Raw genomic sequence first — 21,708 nt, 5'->3', positions numbered from 1 at the left:
ATTCCCTTGTCCTGTCCTGTCCTGTCCTGTCCCCTGCTAAGGCGGGCTTCACAGTGGTTTCAGGCTTGCCCCAGCCGCTGGACACATGAGCTACATCCCATTCTGCTGGGACCACGCTGGGGAGGTGTCTCCTTGGATGTGAGGGGAGGGCTTGTGTCCCCCCAAGGGCTGTGGCCAGGCTGCCCATTTGTCCAGGGACCCCCAGCATGGAGTGGGCAGGAGCCAGCTTCTCACATCCCCAAGGAAAATCGAGACCCTGAGCCTGAAGTCTGCTACATCCTGGTGTCTGGTTCTGACCCCAAACTCCCTGCGGCCCCCAAGGTGGAAAGAGGAAGTGGGGACGCCTGGCCTGGCCACAGGACAACCCCAATGACCTTCCGTTTGGAGGCTATAAGAGGAGCAGGCAGGGGGCACCCTGGAGCCAGACCGTGGCGTGTCACTGCGAAGCCTCCAGTCCTGTCCTCTCCTGCGTCCTGCTGGCCTTGCTGCTGGGTGGTGACTGACGCCTTCTGCCCATCCACGTGCACTCGGCTGATTCTGGGGGAATGTCGCCTCCATGAGGTCGAGTCCAACACCCTCCTGTCACAGTCGGGGGACCGAGGCAGGCCCAGGGCAGGACTCCCCTCGCTGCTTGGGACTAATGCCTCCAGGGAGGGGAGGGTGAGAGAAAAGGGCAGCCCTGGGCAGCTTGACTCAGTTTCCCACCCTCAAAAATGGGCAGAAACTGGTGTTTCCCTGGGAGAGAGGCGTGGTAAGGATTAAATATGATAAGCGAATCCCCAGACAGTGCCTGACCCACGACGAGCGCTCAGTACTCCTGGGTACCCATGAATAAATGAAGTCGCTGAGTCAGTGACGCTGGTGTCCGGGGAGAGCAGGAGCGAGGGACCCCTCCAGTCCTCACCTGAAGAGGATTTTCAATACCTCAGTTTGTCCTTCTGCAAAATGGGTCCATGTGTCAGCTATTTTTATTTATTTATTTATTTTTCTGCTTCTCAAAAACCTCCCCACCCTTCAGGACTAGGATCCGGCCCCCAGGGACGATAGTCGTGCTAACCGCCAGGACCTGGTGCCCCCACCCCAGGCGCGGAGCCCTGCTTCCCACCAGCCCACCGGAGATGAATGCCACGGGATGCCCATGATGCAGATGGTGAGACGTAGGCTCAGAGCAGTCAGGGACTGCGTGGAGGTGGCCCAGCGGCTCTGCTGTCCCCCGAGACTGTGGGCTCTTAACACCCCGTGTCCTGCAGGTGCAGCCCGGGCCACCGACATCGTGGACGGGCAGGAAGTGCAGCCCCACTCGCGGCCCTGCATGGCGTCACTGCAGCTGCTGCAGGCCCCGGGCAGCCACTTTTGCGGGGGCACCTTGATTCACCCGCGGTTGGTGCTGACCGCCGCCCACTGCCTGCAGGAAATGTGAGCGGGGTCCAAGGGGGTGGCCCAGCCCTGCCCCAGGGAGGATGGAGGGCTGGGGGACCCTCCCCACGGTCCCACCTGCCCAGGGAGAGTCAGGCTCAAGCCCGGTTGATGGACCCCAAGCCCAGGATACCTCTAAAATGAACACCCTGATCCCTCAGCCCCCACAACCAGGTGAGCATAGTGCTGGGGGCCCACAACCTGCAGACCACCAAGCCCACCCAGCAGAGGTTCAACATCACTCACCTGTTTGGGAACAATTATGACCCGGAGCAGAGCTTCAATGACATCCTCCTTTTACAGGTTGGGGGGGACCTGGAGAGCTCAGAGGGGTGGGACCAGCAGGGCTCATGGGGTCCCTCATTCCTTCATTCCTTCAGCAAACACCTATTGAACACCTACTGTGTACTAGGCCATGAGATTTTGTCCACGTTCTTCACTACTGGACCCTTGGGGCTTAGAACAGGACTTACACAGTTGGTACCCAATAAGTGCTTTGTGAATGAATGAATGAAAGAATGTGATCATGAGTGACAAATGCCACAAAGGAGAGGTCCCTGGGGTCCAGACAGAGCTCACGGGGCACGTGCAGAGGCCCCAGGGAAGCCCTTTGAGGTGCTGCTGTGGTGGGAGGGGTCAGGAGGTGGGTGGGCTCGAAGAGGGGGTGGCCTCAGGGTCCTGGGGACAGGGTCTCACCGCTGCCCATGGCCCGTTCCAGCTGGGCTGCCCAGCCACCCTCTGCGCTGAGGTCGCAGTGGCCCAGCTGCCGCAGCAGAATCAGCAGCTGCCCCACGGGTGTCCCGGGTCCTGAAGGAGCTCAATGTCACCGTGGTCACCTTCCTGTGCCGGCCGCAGAATGTGTGCACGCGGGTGCCCTGTCGCAGCGCTGGCATCTGCTTCGTACGTCCTCCCGCCCTGGAGTGGGAGGGGGCTCCGGGACCACCGTCCAGGGAAGGGCACCGGGGGGCCGGCGGGGCCAAGTCCCACCTCCTCACCAGGCAGCTGCACTCGGTGCCTCCGTTTCCTCACCTGGAAGGTGGCACGTCCACCGTGAGTCTCCAGCGGGGTGGGGCGGGGAATGGCCACAGCCCCAGGCACAGAGTGGACGCTCACGTTGTGTCCCGCTGCCTTTGTGGGTCTGGGGCCTTCTCTTCACCCTGAGCCCTCTCGGACCACGGGAAAGCATGGCGGACCCATCCTCCTCCTCCTGGGGCCCCCACCCGGAGTCCAGCGGTCCAGGTATCCAGCAGGAGGCCACTAGACGATCCCGTCCTCCAGAGTGGCCTCTCTCTCATTCACACGTTGTAAAGAAAATCCAGACTGGAAACAGCACTTGGCCATCCCCAGCCCCCTTTCCCTGACACAGCCACGCCTCAGCCCAGCCTGGGTGACTGACCATCCCGTCCCCGCCCTCCCAGGGAGACTCCGGTGGCCCCTTGGTCTGCAACGGCGTCCTGCAGGGTGTGGACTCCTTCGTGACCCAGGGCTGCGCCACCCGCCAGTATCCTGACTTTCTTGCTAAAGTGGCCTCTACGTGGACTGGATACAGTCGGTGCTGCGCAGAGAGGGGGCGACGGCAGTCCCTGAGCCGTCCCCTCCCACACACCCCCTCCCCAACTCTGAGGCCGGGTGACAAGGCCTAAAGGGAGAACTCTGGGCAGAGGCGGATCTTTTCCTGAAAGCTGCTTCTTCCTGCTTCTGCCCATGGACGGTCCTTGGGCTGCCCCTGCCTGTCCCAGACACTGTCTTCCTCCATCCCATGGGGCTATCGGGAGCCAGGCCAGCCCTGCACCTGCCCCATACGGATGTCAATAAAAGTTGAAACCCCCTGTCTCCTATCTGTCCTTCCCACGCAGGGCAATGTGGGGGAGAGCTGCCCAGAGGGCCCCTGGATCCGAGTCCCTGAACCCCGGACTGAGGGTTGGGGGAGTTGGAGCCGAGACCTGGAAGACCCAGGTCCCAGTGGGTCTCACAGCAGATGCCCACAAAGGCTGCCAGCATGGCCCTGAGCAAGTTGCTACTCATTACTGTGCCTCAGTTTTCTCATTTGGAAAATAGAGTCACCCCAGACATGTCATGTCCTAGAACGGACCCCACCCTGACTCTCGGGGATCCAGCTCTGTGTCTCCCAGCTCAGGGGCTCCTTGAGGACCAGGCATGATAACATGGGTTGGTCAGGGCTGTGACCGGGCCTGAAGGGCTCCTGATCCAGCTGGGGTCAGGCAGAGGCACTGTCAAGGGGCCTTCCTGGAGGAGGTTGTGGTGCCTGAGCTGACTGCCAAAGCGTGAGTAGAAACTTAGAGGAGGCCCGCCAGGCAGGGGCACCGCCAGTGCGAAGACTCCGTCAGGAACCAACCAGCAGGGCGTGTGGTGTGGGGAAGGAGAGCAGTTGGGGGGATGAGGCCCGAGCAGCGGGGACACTTGCCGCAGCAGGAACACTTGCTGCAGCGAGGGCGCGGACTCTTTCTCATGGGAGAAGTAGGCAGGAAGGGGGTCCCCCTGGTAGCGGCATGAGGAATGAGCCGGGGCGGGCACAGAGGGGAAGTCTAAGGCAGGGAAGGGGGAGGGGTCATCACAGACCCCCCGTGAAGGGCGAGTGGCCACACACGCCAGAGAGAGAGGGGCCAACTTGCTCCAGGACATGCCACCAGGTGGAAGGCAGCACCTCCTTTATTGATTACTCTGCCGCCACCTGGTGGCGGCGTGCCAACTCAAGCCAGCGCAAGAACACCCAGGTCTGTCCCCTCTTCAACACTTTCACACCTCAACTGGCCACCCCCGCAGAGGAGCTGCGACTGGTTTACAGCAGCAGCGTCAGGAGCAAACCTGTGCAGAGACGCGGCTGAAGCGTGGGAAATGTATGTGGATGAATGTCAGGCGATGCCAGGAACTCCATGGTGGTTTCTGTGAGACCCAGAGGGACCCTTTGGTGCCCAGCACTGGGGAGTCAAGGACACTTGCTGGAGGGAATGTCGGAGTGAGCTCATTGATTGGAACAGAAAGACTCACCAAAGACAACACACACAAAAACCAGTTTTCTATGAACTCATGTGAGTGAAAGATGATTCAGAGGAAACTTCTGGAAGGAAGAGCACAAAGATCAGACCTGGGTGGGAGACCTGAGATTAGGCGCCTGGGAACGCCAGATCGATTTGGTAGGGATTGGCTAGGATTGTTGAACTCCAGGGAGTAGCAGGCCTGGCTGGTTGGCTCTGTTGGTTAGAGCACAGCCTTACACCACCAAGGTCATGGATTTGGATGCCTATACCGGCCAGCTGCCAAGATTAAAGAAACAAAAAAACATCTAATTCAGGGAATGATAGACCCACAGGAATAGTAAATAGGATGTTCTGCAAATGAGACTTGAAGAGTCCCCCAGAGGCCCAGGGAGGGAGTCTCTGCTGCCTGAGGTCCTAGGGGGAAAATGGTCAAATCTATTTTCTTATTGGGGTGTAACTTAGATCAAGTAAAGTGCACATGTCATAATTGTAGGCTCAATGACTCTTTGCATATGTGTAGCCCCGTTACCGCCACCCTGATCTTAGAACATGCGCAGCCACCCAGAAGCCCCCACATGCCCCTCACAGCCTATGTCCCCCACAGCAATCACCATCCTACCTTGCGTGGGGTGGTGGCCCTGTATCACTAGTTTTAAGCAATGTGATTATGATGTGTCTTAGGTTTTCTTTGTGTTTATCCTGGTAGAGTTCATCAACCATCCATTCATAAATTTATAGTTTTGTCTTTTTTTTATGACCGTTAAGGGGATCGCAACACTTAGCTTGGTGTTGTCCACACCACGCTCAGCCAGTGAGTGCACCAGCCATCCCTATGTAGGATCCGAACCCGCGGACTAGGCGCTACCAGCACTGCACTCTCCCGAGTGAGCCACAGGGCCGGCCCATGAATTTGTAGTTTTTATTAAAATTAGAAAAAAGTAAGCCATTATATTTTTCAAATATGTTTACATCTTATTCGCTCTTTTTTCTCTTTCTCCTACTCCTATAACATGTACATTAGACTACTTGATATTGTCTCCACATCGCTGTGGCTCTCTTCATTTTAATTTCAGTCTTTTTTTTAATGTGTGCTTTATTTTAGATAGGTTTTATTACTATGTCTTCATGCTTACTGATCTTTTCTTCTATAGTGTCTAATCTATGTTAATTTTATCCAGTGAAACTTTCACTGTAGATATTATATTTTCATTCTAGAACAAGGGATGACAAACTCATTTCATAAACAGCCAGTAATAAATCTTTTAGGCTTTCCAGACTATTCAGTCTTCTTGGCATGGACTAGGACTCAATAAAGACTCAAGGGGACCCAGATGCAGATTTCTAAAGCTCTTTTCATGTACAGTTTTCTGCGTCTGGAACTCTGTCCTGACCCTCTTTAGTACATCAAGGCTGCTACACTCTGTTAGGGTTCCTCTTCCCAAATGCACAAATTTCCTCCAGGCAGAACTCCACAGCAGTCCCCGAGCTTACCTAATCTGTTTCTCTTCTTTCAGGAATTGCCATTTTCTCCTGTCTACTGACCAATGTCTGAAAACAGTCGATTCACACATTTTGTGGTGTTTTCTAGTTGTTCCGTTATGGTATCCTAAGCCCAATCTTTGTTACCCCATCATGGCTGGAAACAGCAGTCTTCTCTGCTCTTCACAGAGGAACTGTGGCCAGGCAATGCCTTGCTAGGTTGGTGAGACAAAGGGATCAAAAGACTCTGAGCCAAACGCTCACCACATCAGGGAGTTTATGTCCAGTAAACCTAGATTAGAGTCTGAGAGATCAGTTCCCACACCCATACAGACTAATAGAGGTTTTATAGGGTTTGAATTAGTGGAAGGGGCATGGTAGCTATTCTGAGCATTCAGTACTTTGTAACAGCTCTGCAGTTTTCCTGTTTCACACAAGATTCAATTTTGCACAGGATCCAGTTTTTCTCAGAAAGCACTTGGCTTAAGAGAAAGGGAGGGGCAGGGGCAGGGTGAGGAAGCGGTTCTCACGGCTGTGCTTATGCTAAGCTGACTGTGAGGACTGATATACCTGACGTGCATTTACATGCAGCCTGTTTGTCATATCAGTGCATCCTTCTATGACAATGTATCTTACTGTTTATTGTTATTGTTTGCTTCTTTCTTTCTTACTTCCCTTCTTTATTTTAGCTCCCACTTATGGCTGAGGACATGTGGTATTTCTCTTTGTGTGCCAAGAGAACTGTGGTTATTTGAGTTGGGAAAGGGGGAGGGGGTGAGGGTTAGTGTGAAATTAGTGAAGGGTCACAAAGATTGATATGCTTTGTAAATATGAGTATACTAACTATCCTGATTGGATCAGCACATATCGTACACATGTATTGATATTCATTTCTCTACCCCGCAAGTATATATAATAAATTATCTTTCAAAAAATATTGTACTATTTAGCCTCTAACCAATAAATAAACAGTAAGTGAAAGAATGCTGATAGATTTGGTGATCTCTGACCTGTTTCATGGAGTATTGCTACTCCATGATGTTTGACATTACGAGATTATACAGAGATAGTGGTTATAATCTGGACTTTTAAAAATTTTAACGGGGAATTAATGTCCACTAAAATGGTTGATGAAAACATCCTGCTGAATACCACATGGCAGGAATATCGTTGAACAAAATAATCTTTACTAAAAACTCAAAATGATTATACCAGGTCTGAATTCAAGATTTCCATTTATTTCTTTGCACATCCACACCAGGTTAAAAACCTTTCTGGTATGTACAGTGGAGGGCCTGCGACTGTGAGGGCTGAGGACAGCACGTTCCTGGGTAAAGGCTGAGCGTGTGTGTGCTGAGATGCTAGTGGACGCCGAGTCACTGAAGTCCGAGGCATGACTGCAGGGAGTCCTCCCCTGACAAAAGTCCAGAGAAGCCAAGAAGTGGCAGATGGAAGAATATCTGATTAACGCTGCCTTTTAGTTCCTCAAAACTGGGAAGCAGATAGGAATGGGGATAGTTGGATGTGGAGTTAGTGCTCATGAGCCTGCTGATGAAGGAGGGGAAATCATCTGAGGCTTTCTAGAAGGTCTCTTTTGGCGAGCAGTCGGGTTACTCTGGCAGGCTCTCCAACAGGGTCATACACTGGGGACACGTCATATCAGGGCTTCCCTGTAGAGGATATTTCAGAAACTTTAGAGGTGGCCATTGTATTGACAACTGATGCATCAACGGTTTTATTAAAAGTTCAAGGCCAGAACTGTCGAGCAGGGAAGCTAAAGTAACAGCAAAGTGCACACATAGAGGGCATGGTTTTTAGATTGTTCTTGGGGATTATTGAGAGATCTACATAATTAGTGGTTTATTTTACATAGCCTTAAAAAAAGACTATTCCTCTTCTTCATGGGAATACTTTGCACTAACCAGAAGTTGAGTAAACCTTGGTATTAAAGTCAGAAGTGTCTGAGAGTTGGATAAGCTTTATTTGACTGTGATCTTAAAGGAATACTCTGGGCTGGTACGTGTGTGATCCTATTTTGGGGTTTCTGGTTTTTTCATTTTAGCACATCACACACGATCTGAGTCCTACCTGCTGAGGGGCCAGCCCTCCACCCTTCCCCTTCTGCACCCAAGAGCCAGCCCCGGGTGGGCATAGCAAAGATGGGACGGCACCCGTGGCCTCTCTGATGAGAACCATGAAACCTGGGGGTGACAGTGATGAGGACGTGTGTGCACATTTGAGAAGAGCAGCCAGGCCTGGCTAGGGGAGAAGCACATATAGGCACACACGTGTTCATGCACACACGTGCACGCTCACACGCACAAACACACACCCACCCACACGGGTGGACAGGTCAGGGGGTGGAGGATGCGGCATTGGGCTATGCTGACCCGGGGAGGGGGCCAGTGTGAGGGGGTGATGGAACCCCATGATGTCACTGTTGCCAAGCACCGCTGCCTCTGAGTTCCGTGGCAGTAGGAGGCTCATTCTGGAGTCTGTGAGCTGTTGGTGCAGGTCCCTTTTGTAGGCTACAGGTACATCTCTGCACAAGTGAACAGATTCAGGTGAGTGTGACCTGCTCTCTTCCCTTCCTGCTGATTTCCACACAGGTGCTACCAGGTGGGTGGCCCAGGCCTCGCTGGGTGGCTGCCGAGGGTGATGCCCACTGGGCCTCACCAGGTGCCTGTTCTGTGCTAACCGCATATACAGTTGTCCCATTCATCCTCACACACACTCCGTGGGGTTAAGGCTGATGTGTCCATTTGGCAGGTGAGAAGCCTGGGGTCAGACAGGAGGTAACTGGGCCTGGGACCCAGAGGTGACCGTTGGCTGTGCCCTCCGCCCTGCCTTGTGTCATGTTAGACACAACTTCTGGCCTCTGCAGCCTCCCTCCCTAGATTCAGGTTCTTCCTGAGATTCCAAACCATGATGAGGCAGAGCCTGCCCCTGGAAGAGCCACTGAAGTGGGGTCTCCGTGGGCTGTGAAGATGGAGAGTGGGGGGGGAGGGGTGGCCTGTGCCCTGGTCTGTGATGGGAGATGGGTCACCCCAGGTGGGCATCTGGTCACCTCTGACATCACAGAGCATCACTTATGGCCTATGTAAGGCACACCCAATTGTGAGGCCCCTAGCCTGGGAGCAAGGTGGGGAGCCCTCTGTCTTGGGGCAGTCGTGGACAGGGAAGAAACCACTGAGGGAGGCCAGGCAGGTGACAAGTGTCTGCCCTGCAGGCCAGGGTGTGGGAAAAGGGGGTCACCCTCTGTGTCCTGCCCTCTGTCTCGTCCTCTAGAGGCCTCATCCACCCCTCCCTTCAAGGGGATTCCCTTGGGACCATCTCCAAAGTAGGACCATGTCTCTGACTGTGCTCCAGGACACATCCCCAGAGCTCACTAGTTTCTCATCTGTGCCTGGGATAAAGATGGAGCCCCTTCTGATACTGCCACGCTCAGAACTGTAAACTCCAGTGTCCTTCTTGCCTAAGGCATGGCCTCAACAGGCACAGAGGCTACTTCCAAGTCACAAAGGTCACCTTTTGCCCAAACCCAGAACCTTCCTGCTTGGCTGGTGCTAAGATTTAAGTAGAATGCAGCACTCATGAGATTTCTTTTTGCCTCTAAAGAATTGGACGACTGTGTGTTTACCGAGATCATCTGGGAGGCTAATCGTATAGAGACCTGTGGTCTCTAAATCACATTCTGCTTCCTGGTGCCGAAAACGGCCCATCAGGGCCCTTCATGCTGAGCAGGTAACAAACGTGTGTGTCTGTGTAGGGACCTTGGGGACAACAGGCCTCAACTTCCAGGTCCCTGGTTTTCAGGTCCTCAGGCAGGAGCTTAACCTTGGCCAGGGGAAGAAACCCCCAAGACCACGTGGGGTGGAGACAGAGTCTGGTCCCTTTGTACTGGGGGGTGGGGGTGGAGGGTGGGGGTGTTGCTGGTGGAATTTTGGATCCCCGACCTGAGCAGTAAGGGGTACTCTCTGAAGCTCTCATGGGCATTGCTAGCTTTGGATTACTTTTGTCTTGCAGATTAAACATGAAGACGGGTATGGAGACCCTGTGGGCCCAGGAGGTGATAGACATCATGGAGAAGTACCAGCAGGTACAGGGTTGGCTGCTCCCTTGAGGCAGGCCACTCCTGGCCTCTTCTGTTGTCCCTGAGGTCAGAGGGGCCTGGGCTCCCTGGGGACACAGGGGAGGGAGGAACCATCCAAAGCCTCCCATACCCCCAACCCATCACCATGGCGCCCTCACTCCAGGCCCTCTTGGGTTTGCAGGGACACCGAGCTGGGACACTGGTGAAAAACTGGGATGAGGAATTCAAAATCTACAGACGCATCGACCGGCTCGGGCTTCTGCAGTGAGTTCTCTGACATCCCCCATCTTATCTTGGGGTTGGCCTCTGTTTCAGTTTGTTTGTGTTGCTATAACAGAAATACTTGAGACTGGGTAATTTATAAGGAACAGAGGTTTACTTGGCTTACGATTCTGGGACAGCTGCATCTGGCACAGGCCTCAGGCTGCTTCTACTCATGATGGAAAGTGGCAGGCAGCCGGCGGGTACAAGCAGGTCACATGGCGAGAGAGGAAGCAAGAGAGAGAGAGAGAGGAGGTGATAGGGTCCTATAAACAACCAGCTCTCGTGGGAACTGATTGAGTGAGAAATCACTCATTACTCCTCCCTCCCCCAGGGAGATCTTTAATCCATTCATGAGGGATCCACCCCCATGACTCAATCAGTTTCCAACACTGCCACATTGGAGATCAAATTTCTCTTCTTTCTTTCTTTTTTTTTTTTTTAAAGATGACCGGTAAGGGAATCTTAACCCTTGACTTTGTGTTGTCAGCACCACACTCTCCAAAGTGAGCAAACCGGCCATCCCTATATGAGATCCGAACCCATGGTCTTGGTGTTACCAGCACCACACTCTCCTGAGTCAGCCACCAGCTGGCCCAGAGATCAAATTTACACATGAGTTTTGGAGGGGACAACACATCCAAACTCCATCAGGATCCATCCTTGAAAAGGCCAGCATGAGGCAGGGCATGTCTCCCAGGCTTGTGCTGACCTTATTCCCAGGGTGGGTACGAGTCCCTTGCTCCCCTGGAGGTCCACTGCAGTCAGCACATGGCTTCAGTTCAATGGCTCATCCAGGCAGCTCTGGGGAGAGGGCACGTACCAAGCTGTGGTTGGTCCAGGCCATTGAACACTCAGAAGTGTGGCCTTTATGTCTGCAAAAGAAAGAGGCAACCTGAGGGCTGAGCCCTGTCCCCAGAAGGAGCCTGTTCTGCTGTCAGCTCAGCAGGGTGGGGCCAGAGGGCACGAGGGCACTTGGTCCAGCCTGTGGACAGTTGTCTATCAGGTCCTGCCAGGATCAGAGGGGCACAAAGAGACAAAGTGTACGGAAGAATCTGGCCATGTAGTGAGATGAGGGGCAGAGATAAGGCCCCAGCCCAGGAATGGAAGGAGGAAGGCCATGGAGGCAGGCAGGGGTGGCAGAGGAAGGCCACCTGAGCCGTTGGTCTGGTGCTGGGAGGTCATGTGATGCCTGGTGGGGAGGAGGCCAGCCTGGAGTCTGTCTTTCCTGAGGTCACAGGATGGAGAGAGGGACGGAGCCTGGGGGAGCTGGACTGCAGGGGACCAGATGTGACGGGTGACTCGGGGATGCGTCTGCCTGAGCAAGCCTGGGGATAGAGTGAAGGCATTGGGGGTGGACAGGCTGGATGAGGTGGGGCCAGGGACAGCAGCTCCACCTGGGGCCCCTGAGCCTCAGGGGCCTCGGTATCTCCAAGGACTGCAATGCTCACTGGAGACTCCGCTCTCTGCTTGCTCGGGAACACCGCAGGTGGGGAGAGGATGCCAGGGGCCGAGACAGGGCAGGAAGGCATGAGGAGGAAAGCCACTGCAGGGGAAGGCAGGAGGACATAGCGCTGATGTCCCCGAGAGCCAGCTGAGGCTGGAGATCTGGCCCTGGGTGATCCCGGCCACCTGCAGGGCCCTGCGTCGCCATTCATTGCCCAGTGGTGTCTCCCAGCACAGGCAGAACAGGCACAAGGCAGGAGTTTGGGCTGATCGAGGGGCTGAGGGGCCACATTCAGAGGATCTGACAGGGCAAGGTAAAGAGCAGTGTCAAAGTGGCCGAGGTGACGGCAGGGTCTGTGGGCCAGACAGGATGGGGTGAAGTCAAGGAACGGGCATGACCATCGCCCAGGGTGCAGACAAGGGCAGGGGGTGTTGAATGCGCAGAGCTTGGCTGGGGTGGGGTGCCACATGGGACAGCTCCAGGGTGCACCCTCCACACACTGGGAAGGTCTCAACCCAGACCCCTTGGAACCCATGAAGGTGATGGAGTAACTTCCTTGGGGGCAGCTGTCAGAGACCAGCCAACTGACCCTCAGGCAGTGCTGTTTCTTAGCAGCTCTGGACTCTCTTGCCTCTCCTAGAGGGCTCTGCCTGCAGCCCACGAAGGCTGCACCCCCAACCCCCACGGCCCCTGAGAGGCCCTGGCTGGCCCTGCTGCTCCTTTGCTTTTGTGTCTCAGACCATTCTGGTTGGCAGCCAGCAAAAAGGCCCTGTCCTCCCTTTCCTAAGTGGTCTCCTGGGCTGCGACTTGCAGGTGGTTGGGAAGGGAGCCTGTCCTTCCTTGGGGTCTGCTCAGGGAAGGGGATGGCTCCTGGCCTGCAGCGAGTCCTCAGCTCTGATTCCATTGCCTTTTAGTGAGAAGGAGCTTCCCCGTGTCACCACCCAGGAGGTGAAGGTAAGAGCTGTTCCTTCTGCCAGGGCTTGGTTGGTCACCTGTTAGGCAAGCCTGGCCTGCCTGTGGCCACGGGCAGGTGTCCATAAGGACACTTAGTCACCAGGATGGGCCGAGATTCTGAGCTCCTGATCCCAGAACTCCATTCCAGGGGCTGATTGCCAAATGTGCCCATCCCAGATTTGCACATGCAGCTCAGGAGTGACTGCCACAGGCCAGCAGGACCCCACATTGAGGTTGGGATCCCATCTAGGCATGGGGGTTTGTGGCCTGAGGACACCATATCCTGTGTTCACCAGGCCAGGCCACTCGTGCTCACCCAGTCAGAGGGTCTCAGCCCAAGGCTCTGCACCTAGTTTGGCTCTTTCCAGTTCTGTGCCTTTAGGACCCCAAGCACAAGAGTGACGCGGCATCCATGGGCCACTCCAAAAAGCACAGCAGCTCAGCTAAGTCCATCATCTCTCATTTTACAGCAAACAAAGAAGGAAATTGCCCGATGCCACAAATGGCTGAAGATGTTTCAACATTGGGATAAATATAAAAGCAGCCAAAAGGTAATGTAGGGAGTGGAGGCCTCTGTGCCCACCCTCTGCGGAGGGAGGGTGAGTGGTGTTCACACATGATCCCTGGCACTGCCTGCCTCTCAGCTGCTGGGCGCCACCCTGTCCTGATGCCGAAAGGCCACACAGGCCTGGGTCACAAGCTTTCCTACACATCCCTGCAAAGGTCACATTGCTGGGAGAGAATCTGATGCCAGAGTTTGGGCCACATATAGGCCAGGGACAGCGATGCCTCCTGTTGGCCCCAGAGGGAGGAAGACATGGCGATTACAGCTCGCAACCTCCATCCAGTCCGTACCCACAAGACAAAAGGCCCAGTTCTAGGTAGACTTAGCCTCTCTCGAGGAACCATGAAGACAAACACTGGAATCTTCCAGAACCATCACTCTGTGATTCCCCCCTTCACCCTCCATGGTTACCCTGTGTACTCTCTCCAGAGCATTCTTCTCTCCACAGATGTCTCGCCGGGTGTACAAGGGGATTCCCCCCCAAGTGCGGGGTCGGGCCTGGTCTCTTCTACTGGGTGTGGACAAGGTCAAGATGCAGAACCCAGGCAAATACCAGGTGTGGCCCTTTTCCACTCAAGCAGACACAGCACGCACAGGCCTGGCGTGGCCAGGGGCCCGGGTGCCCTATGTGGGAAAAGCGGTGCCTGCGGGGTGCTCAGGTGCACATCCCAGGGATCTGAGACTCCACGCCCATCCTGCTTTTTCACGGCCATGTCTCCTACAACGTGGTCTTGAAGTTTCTCTCTCTCTCTTCTGTCACATCCTCTTTATGAGTAGTATGTCGCCAAGTCTGGCCAACACTCAAAGGAACGGGAGTTAGGCTGCACCTTTTCCAGCAAGGTGTGTCACAGCATTTTGGGCATATCATCAAAGCATCCCAATGTTGAAAGGGTCAGAAAGCTCACAGGTTAGGGAGAAGAGCAGGAGCCCTAGGAGGCAGCGGTGGTGGACGCAGGTCATCTCCATCTGGCAGGATTCACACACATCATGAGAGCGAGCGGTGCCCAGGGTGTGGGGCAGCCCCCACCCTCCAGCACGGGGGCTGCACGTGGTGGGCACTCTGGGCACACCTGACAGTGATAGGACCAGAATGCACCCAGACCACATGGCACCTGCCCCAGCCATGCCTGGACACCTGAATTTCAGGTGGAACAAAACAGTAGAAAGAAGGACTTTAAAAATGCAAGATGAGATGGAAAACCAAAAGAGCTAGGAGAAGAAAACAAAAACACAAAAGTAGTTTTCTGAAAAGGCCAGTTTCAGCATGAAACTTCTCCCAAGCATAATGCAAGAAAAGGAGGGAGAATAAAATGTGAGGAATTTGTAGAAAGGGGGCACTGAGCACAGGCAAGGTGAGGATAAAGGGAATTAGGAGGAAAAGCTGCCTGCATCTTGCTGGGCACACTTTGGAAATCGAGGAAACCATGAGTTCCCAAGCAACACCAAACCAGGTAGAAGAAAAAGAAAAGCCTTCCTTGACCGATGACCAAAGTACCGATTAAAAGACAGGGGCCACCATCGGTCAAGGGCCAGGCTGGTCATGGCTGAGGTGCACACGCTCTTCTAAACACGGGCAGCTCCTCAGCCTGGATCTTCCAGACCTGATGAAAGGGGAAAGCTCCCAAATGCTCACTGAGGCTGTGAGCCTAAGAACCCAAACCTTGTAAACCTGTCCCCAGAAAGAAAGACCCAGGGATGAGTTTCCTATGGAACTTTATACATGGAGCATTCTAAATATGTTCTTCCCAGCTGGAATGTAGGGAGATGTCCAAAATATATATATATATATATATATATATATATATATCCTGACCAAGGAGGACACATTCCAGAAACCACGGGAGGCTCAGCAGGACGCAATGGGTACTCAGTAACCCATGGACACAGTAAGAAATAAAAGGCATAAATGATATCAGGAGATTCCAGAAAGCTGACACATCAAACTCAGCAGCCTTTTACAAAGCGTTAACTAATATCTGAGTAGAAATAAACTAAGTATTATTTTTAAACTATTTGGAAAAAAACAGTAGAAAATATCTTAGAGGGCCATGAACTCCCAAAGCCATTCCTGTGAAAATCAAATAGAAGGAAACACAGGACTTTCTTACCCTCCTTGATTTCAGAAAATTTGGGGGAAAATAAAGGAAACTTACACAAATTAAACAAATAAAAAAACAAACAAGAAGGATTTATCTGTGCCTGCAGTACAGTGCATTCTAAGTACATGAGCATATAAGACAACTAAAAAGATTCTCCAAAATCTAATCTAGCAGGTTGGGAGGCTGCAAGAGAAGGTGCAGGGATCTGGCCTTGTCCTCTTCGTAAGGAAACAGTAGGGGAAATGTGGGAATGTGCACATCAGTGGGGCCGATCTAGAGCCCTAAGCCCCAAATTGGGGGTGTCAGGGCTGTGGGGCTTGGGCTCCTCCAGGACATTTTTAGCAGCAGGGAGTGTGGGAGCCATCACAGCTCACAGGCCTAGAAGCACAGTCCCCAGGCACAGCTCTCCTGGAGCCCCGGGCAGCCCCTGTCCCTCTGTTAGACTCTCCTCTCGGGAGCTCCTGAGAAGTGAATGAGCTGATCATGGGAGCCTTCACAGAGGTTGGCATCGGCTCCATACTGTCACCCTGACAGGTGGCATCAGGGAGTGGAAGCCCAGGCACGAGCTGCCCTCCTGGACTCCTGGAAAGCCCTGAGGGGTAGGGGCCAGGCAGCCCCGGGAACAGGTCCTGAGTAAAACATTCCAGGGGAAGCAAACTCAGGGCCCGGGGGGCACTTGCTTTCATCCATGGGGAGAGGCCCCTTGAGGAGAGAAGGAAAGTGACAGATGGTCAGAAGGGGGCAGCCCCAGGTGAGGACTGAGTCCCCGGGGAGATGGAGCAGGAGGCCTGGGCTGGGATGGCCTTGTCCCCATGTATCTAAAAGGGGTTTGAGGGGCAGGGGTCTGGGGCCTGCCCATCAGCAGTGGGCCGTCCTCAGTGGTGCCCCCACCAGGACTGCTGAGCACAGGCTGTGACATGGGTACTGAGGTCATGCTGTGTTCTGGAGACTGCCCCTGGCTGTGGGAACAATCATGAGGACATTTCTGCAGCAAAAACTCCCTTTCCGGCCATGTGCACTGACCCCTGTATGACTGGTGCCCATGGCAGCGAGTCTGAGACATGCTCTGAGACACTTCCTTCTCTTGGCCCTGTCCTACAGAGAATGAAGGAGCAGGGCAAGATGCTCTGCCAGCAAATACAGAAAATTGATCTTGAAGTCAGCTGCACCTTCACCAACCATGTGATGTTTCGGGACCGCTATGGCATCAAGTAAGCCCCTTGGGAGGGTGGTGATCTCGGAGAGTGGAGACCCCAGGGGAGATGAGGAAATCCAGAGGGACATGGGAGCCCCAGGAACATGGAGCATTCCCAGGGGAGAGGCAGGGTTCCCAGAGGAGGGAGGTGACACAGCTGCCGAGCTCTCTCCTGGCACAGGGAGCAGCCTGCACCATGTACCCAGCGCCTACCGGACACTTGAGTCCTAAACCGGGGGCTGAGGTACATGGGGCCAGAACCCAGCTGGCTCTTGAGAATGATGGCAGCAAATACAGTAATGCCACGTGGTGAAAACTGTTCTCCATGAGCCAGGAGGACCAGGGTTAGGGACCGATGGGAGGGCGGCAGGACCAGGGACTCATGGCCTTTCGCTTGTGACTGGAGGACCTAAAGGGTGACAGGGAGCATGCTGAGTGAACAGTGAGGGGACAAGTGTGGTGTGGAGAGGCAGGAATGGGGGTAGGAAATGAGCCACCCAGCTGCAGCCAGAGGGAGGCAGAAGGCAGGTGCCGAGGTGAGGCTGTGGCCAGGTCTGAGCGGCTGGCTGTGCTCCTGCCCTTACCAGACTGCCACAAGGGGAAGCCCAGTGCCCAGGGAGGGGAGACTTGGAAGGGCAAGTGCATCTCAGGGTCTGTTAGGCCACAGGAAGCTAACAGCATGGGCATGGAGCCAACAGAACCCTCTATTCGCCCTTTCCCAGGCAGCAGGAACTCTTCCACGTGCTGGTAGCCTTTTCTGCCTATGACACGGTGAGTATCCCTGGCCAATGACATCCTGAGCCCATTCCCATAGTCGCTGGCTTGGGTGTCCCAGGGGGTGTGGTTGCTTCTTGAAAATTCAGGATTCATGAGCACCCAGGACATCCTAGTTAGTGTGTGAGGTCACTGCTCTCACAGAGGTCCCAGCGAGGAGAGGAAGGTCTCTAAGCTCAAGCTGAGATGGAGAGGGTGGGTCCAGGCTCCTCCCTCAAGTGGACCTGACCACTGCTCCTTAGAACAAGGACAGACACCTTCCTGCTGGGGTGTCCAAAATCCCAAGAGTTTGGCAGTGTCACAGGATGCTCGTGTCTGGAGTGATCTTCTCCAGGGGAGCGAGGTGCCTCATGGGCTTTCATCAGATGAATGTGCATTGACAAATGCCATATGATTCGTGAGAAACTGGGCAGAGATCAAAGTTCCACTTCCGTGCACCCCACAGAGTGCGGCAGTCTGGGAGGGGCTCCTGAGCAGCTGCTTGTCGCTCTGCCCCCGATTTCCAGACCGTTCTTTCAAGAGAAAGCCACCGAGAGGACTCCTCAGGCTGCCCACGTGGGGCCTGAACTTAGCTGTCCTCCTGTGCCAGGCAGCCTGTGGGTCATCTCTGGACTCTGTGCGGTGGGCGCTCAGTGACAGCCATCCCTCATGGCGAATCCAGACAGTGGGTGCTGGCCTGAGCCTGGCGCAGAGGCCTCCCTGGCCCGGCATATGGGAGGGGGGCTCTCGTCAGTTCTTGATCTGACGTTTCTGGCCAGAAGAGCTTGGCCACTGCCCTGCAGGAATACCTCCAGGAGCTCCGTGTGACCGGACATGTGTGGGAAATGCTCAGTTTTGATGCCCAGTGTCCCAGGAAGGGCACAGAGGCTGGACCCCACATACTCGGAGGCCTGTGGTTGGCCTACCTGCTGACCTTTGCTCTCCCAGGTGACCTCAGTCCTTCCAGGTAACTTCAGTCCCTGTAGATTTCACCAGCTCTCCTGTTTGATCTTAGTTCTCCCAGGTGACATTGGCCCTCCGAAGTGACCTCAGCATTCCCAGGTGCCCTCAGTCCCTCTGGTTCCCATCAGCCTTCCTAGGTGACCTTAGCCTCCCATGTGACTTCAGCTCTTTCAGGTTACCTTTATTCAGTCTTCTCAGGTATTCTCAGCCTTCCCAGCTGACCTGGGCCCTCCCAGGTGACCTCAGTTCTCCCAGGTGACCTCAGCCCTCACAGCTGACCAAAGTACTCCCTGGCAACCTCAGTCCTCCCATTTGACCTCAGCCATCCCAGGTGACCTCAGCTGTCTCAGGGCACAACCTTGCATGGTGACTTTGGCTCTTGCAGGAGGTGGGTTACTGTGAGGGAATGAGCCACATTGCTGCCATCTTGCTTATGCACCTAAACGAGGAGGACGCCTTCTGGGCACTGGTCCAGCTCATGACAAATCAGCGTCACAACATGCACGGTAGGTGAACAGCTGCCCACAGTGCCTTGTGCAGCCAAGCCAGGGATGGCCACACTGGACAAGTGATGGCGGCTTACAGCCACGGCCCCGTCCCTCTCCAAGTGTTTATGAGTCTCCAGGACAGTTCCCTAGTGACAGTCCCAAAGCAGCCCAAGTCTGGACAGGGACCCGTAACCCTGAGTTGGACCCCTTGTGTCTCCATCAGAGAAGGGACCCGCAGCCTCGCTGTGACCTGCTTTGTTTCCTGTGGCCACGGCCCTGTGGCCTCATCCTTGTCCAGGCCTTTCTCTCCTTTCTGCTGGTCCTTCTGCCTCACGCTGGCCATCCTGCCAGCCACCCTTCCAATAACCAGACAGAGCTCAGTTGGCAGCGCCTCCCCAACTGGTATCCCCCAGCCAGACCTGTAGTCTAAGAGACAGCCACACCCCCCCCATCCCTCACACCTGTCACCCCGATGGCCGCACAAGGCTCCAACATGTCTGACACAGCCCTTCAATCCGCCATCGTCCTTCCTTACTGCCTAGAAGTCAGCACAGTTCTACTGGGGCCTCATTGCAGGACACAGCTGGGCAGTGAGCCTACTCACGCTTGAGAGGACATCCCCACCCATTGTCCTCAAGGCTGAGGACACATAGTAGGGTCACTGGGTGGGAAGAGGAAGAAGCCTTGGGTTTGGGGGGCACCCTGCAATGCCCAACTCCTCCAGCCTTGGACCTCAGCCTTCCCAGGTTACCTCAACTGTGTCAGTGTACGGCCTTGCATGGCTGGCTCCACCTGGGTGGGGAAGCAGGTGCTCATGTGGGGGGACCTTGTGTTTCTCAGGATTCTACATACCAGGAGCCCCAAAGCTGCGCAGACTCCTGTTCTTTCATGAGTAGTTGCTCAGAACAATGCTTCCGCAGCTACACAAGCACTTGGTGAGTGAACCTTCCCCTCGCCTCCTCCCTGGAGGGCCTGGGTCCCGGCAGGTCAGGGGGACAGGGAAAGCCCGAGCCCCTCCTGCCATGGTGAGGGGCGTAGTCACCATAGCCTTTTCTGGGATATGTGACTGTCAATGGGTTTAAAGTTTGGTTTCCTTTTCCTTCCCCTGGAGGGACAAAAGCACGGGGACTAGGGGCAGACTCAGGCTGACCAGGGCTAAGGACATTTGGTCATCTGAGGATCTGTGTAGGGGGCAGGGGCCAGACTGGAGGGAACCCTGGCCACCACCCCCAGGTGTGTTGCCCCTTGAGAAACTGCCTGCCAGAGCGCCCTGGAACTGGCAGGTTTTCAGGCCAACCCAGGGGTCCCTGAGCACCTGTGTTCCTTCTGTCAGGATGACCAGGGAGTGATAGCAGATGTATACACCTACTGGTTCAGCCAGTGTTTCATCGACGAGGTAAGTCCGCACAGGGACACCCTCCTTCTGCTCAGCACCTGGCTCCCCAGCCCAGGCATGTGGCTCCCTTGGTCGAACCCAGATGATCCCACCTCACAGGATGCATAGACACGTCGCTGCTGGGCAGACAGGCCAGGCCCTGCAGAGGCCTGTCCCATGTGGGAAGCCAGGGGTCTGGGTCAGAATCATGGGCCAACCCAGCCATGAGCTATCCTGGAAGAGCCCTAGGAAGCCCTGAGCCCCCAGGAGCCCCTCTGTCTGGGAGACACACCTCTCTGCTCTGAGTTCACCCCTTGAGAAGCTGCAGGACCGTGTCTCAGGCAGCCTCATGGAGAATCTCCTCCCTGCTTGGGTCTCCACACTACAAAGTGAGGCCCCAGTGGGCTGACTTCAGGCCACCAGGGCTCGGCCCAGCCAGGCCTGCATCTCCCACACCTGCTCTTCCCGCAGATCCCTTTCCATCTCTCCCTGAGAATTTTCGATGTGTTCATCTTGGAGGGTGAGCCACTGCTGACAGGCATGGCATACACTACAATGAAAATTCATGGAAGTAAGTATGCCTGTTCCCCAGGGAACTCAGGGTGGCAAGCAGGCAGGATAGGACCTGGCCTGCCAAGGGCAACTGTTTACACTGACCACAAGGTCTCCTCAGCCCAAAGTGAGCCAGTCATGGATGGAGGAGGGTTCGAGCCAGGCCAAACATGGGGGGTGGGGCAGGGCACCGTTGGTGTTTCCAGACACTGAGCCCACCCCCTGACATGACACTGACAGAGGGCAGGAGCGGGGAAGGCACTTTCCTGGCCTGGTCTGCTTCTGGCCCTGGCCTCCCATGTGCACCTGGAACCCAGGTATGGCCGAGGCAGGACCCCGCAGCCACCCAGGAGGAGGTGCCCTGAAAGCGAGCAAGGTCTGGGCACTGAATCACCCGGGGGGTGACCTATTCTACCCTGACTCCCACCCCCATGTTTAGAACTCCTCCAGAACCTGCACCAGGCTGGCATCCTGCGATTTTTCACGGAAAAACTGTCCAGGGACTGGGTCCTCCAGGATGATGAGGTGCTGAGGCAACTTCAGGTGTCTATGGAAGAAGTGCGTGGAGCCAAGTGTGGCCTGGCCCCCTTAGGTGAGTGCAGCAGTAGGTGCCCTGGTGACTCGCCATCGGGGGCAGTAAATAATCAGGAGTCCTGGGAACCACCAGCCCTGCCCTCAGGGCTTCCTGCCTCCTCTTCCCCTCCTCTGCTCTAAGAAGCTTCTGAAAGCAAGGCCAGCAGGGCCTCAGGGCAGGTGCTGTCCTCAGAAGCCTCAGAGGCGAGGAGGGGGATGTCTCCATCTGCCACCAGCTCCTCCCCCACACCCTCTACTTCTTGTTCTCCAAGACCCCCTGGTGGCCACAGCAGCCTTCAGACCTATGTGTTCAAGCAGAAGACCCCACCTGAGAGCAGCAACTGCCCCCCAGAGAGCAGCAGGGCACCCCTCCCATCCTGAACTCCCACACAACCTCGTCAGGACAACAAGCCCCGAGCCAGACACTGAAAAGAATCGTGTACCAAAGCTTAAAAGGACTCAGGGCGAGGGCACACATGGGACCCTCAGGCCTGAG

At 55.1% G+C, this 21,708-nt stretch overlaps 1 pseudogene; it reads left to right on the top strand.

Moving 5' to 3' along the window:
* Positions 1 to 458: 458 nt before the first annotated feature.
* On the top strand, positions 459 to 3,049 carry LOC134375955 (myeloblastin-like; annotated as a pseudogene).
* Positions 3,050 to 21,708: the final 18,659 nt, after the last annotated feature.

Source organism: Cynocephalus volans, chromosome 4, assembly GCF_027409185.1.
Source record: "Cynocephalus volans isolate mCynVol1 chromosome 4, mCynVol1.pri, whole genome shotgun sequence".
In the NCBI taxonomy this organism is placed as follows: domain Eukaryota; kingdom Metazoa; phylum Chordata; class Mammalia; order Dermoptera; family Cynocephalidae; genus Cynocephalus; species Cynocephalus volans.
The sequence above is the reverse complement of the archived record's forward strand: the minus strand, read 5'-3'. Positions and strand labels throughout refer to the sequence as shown.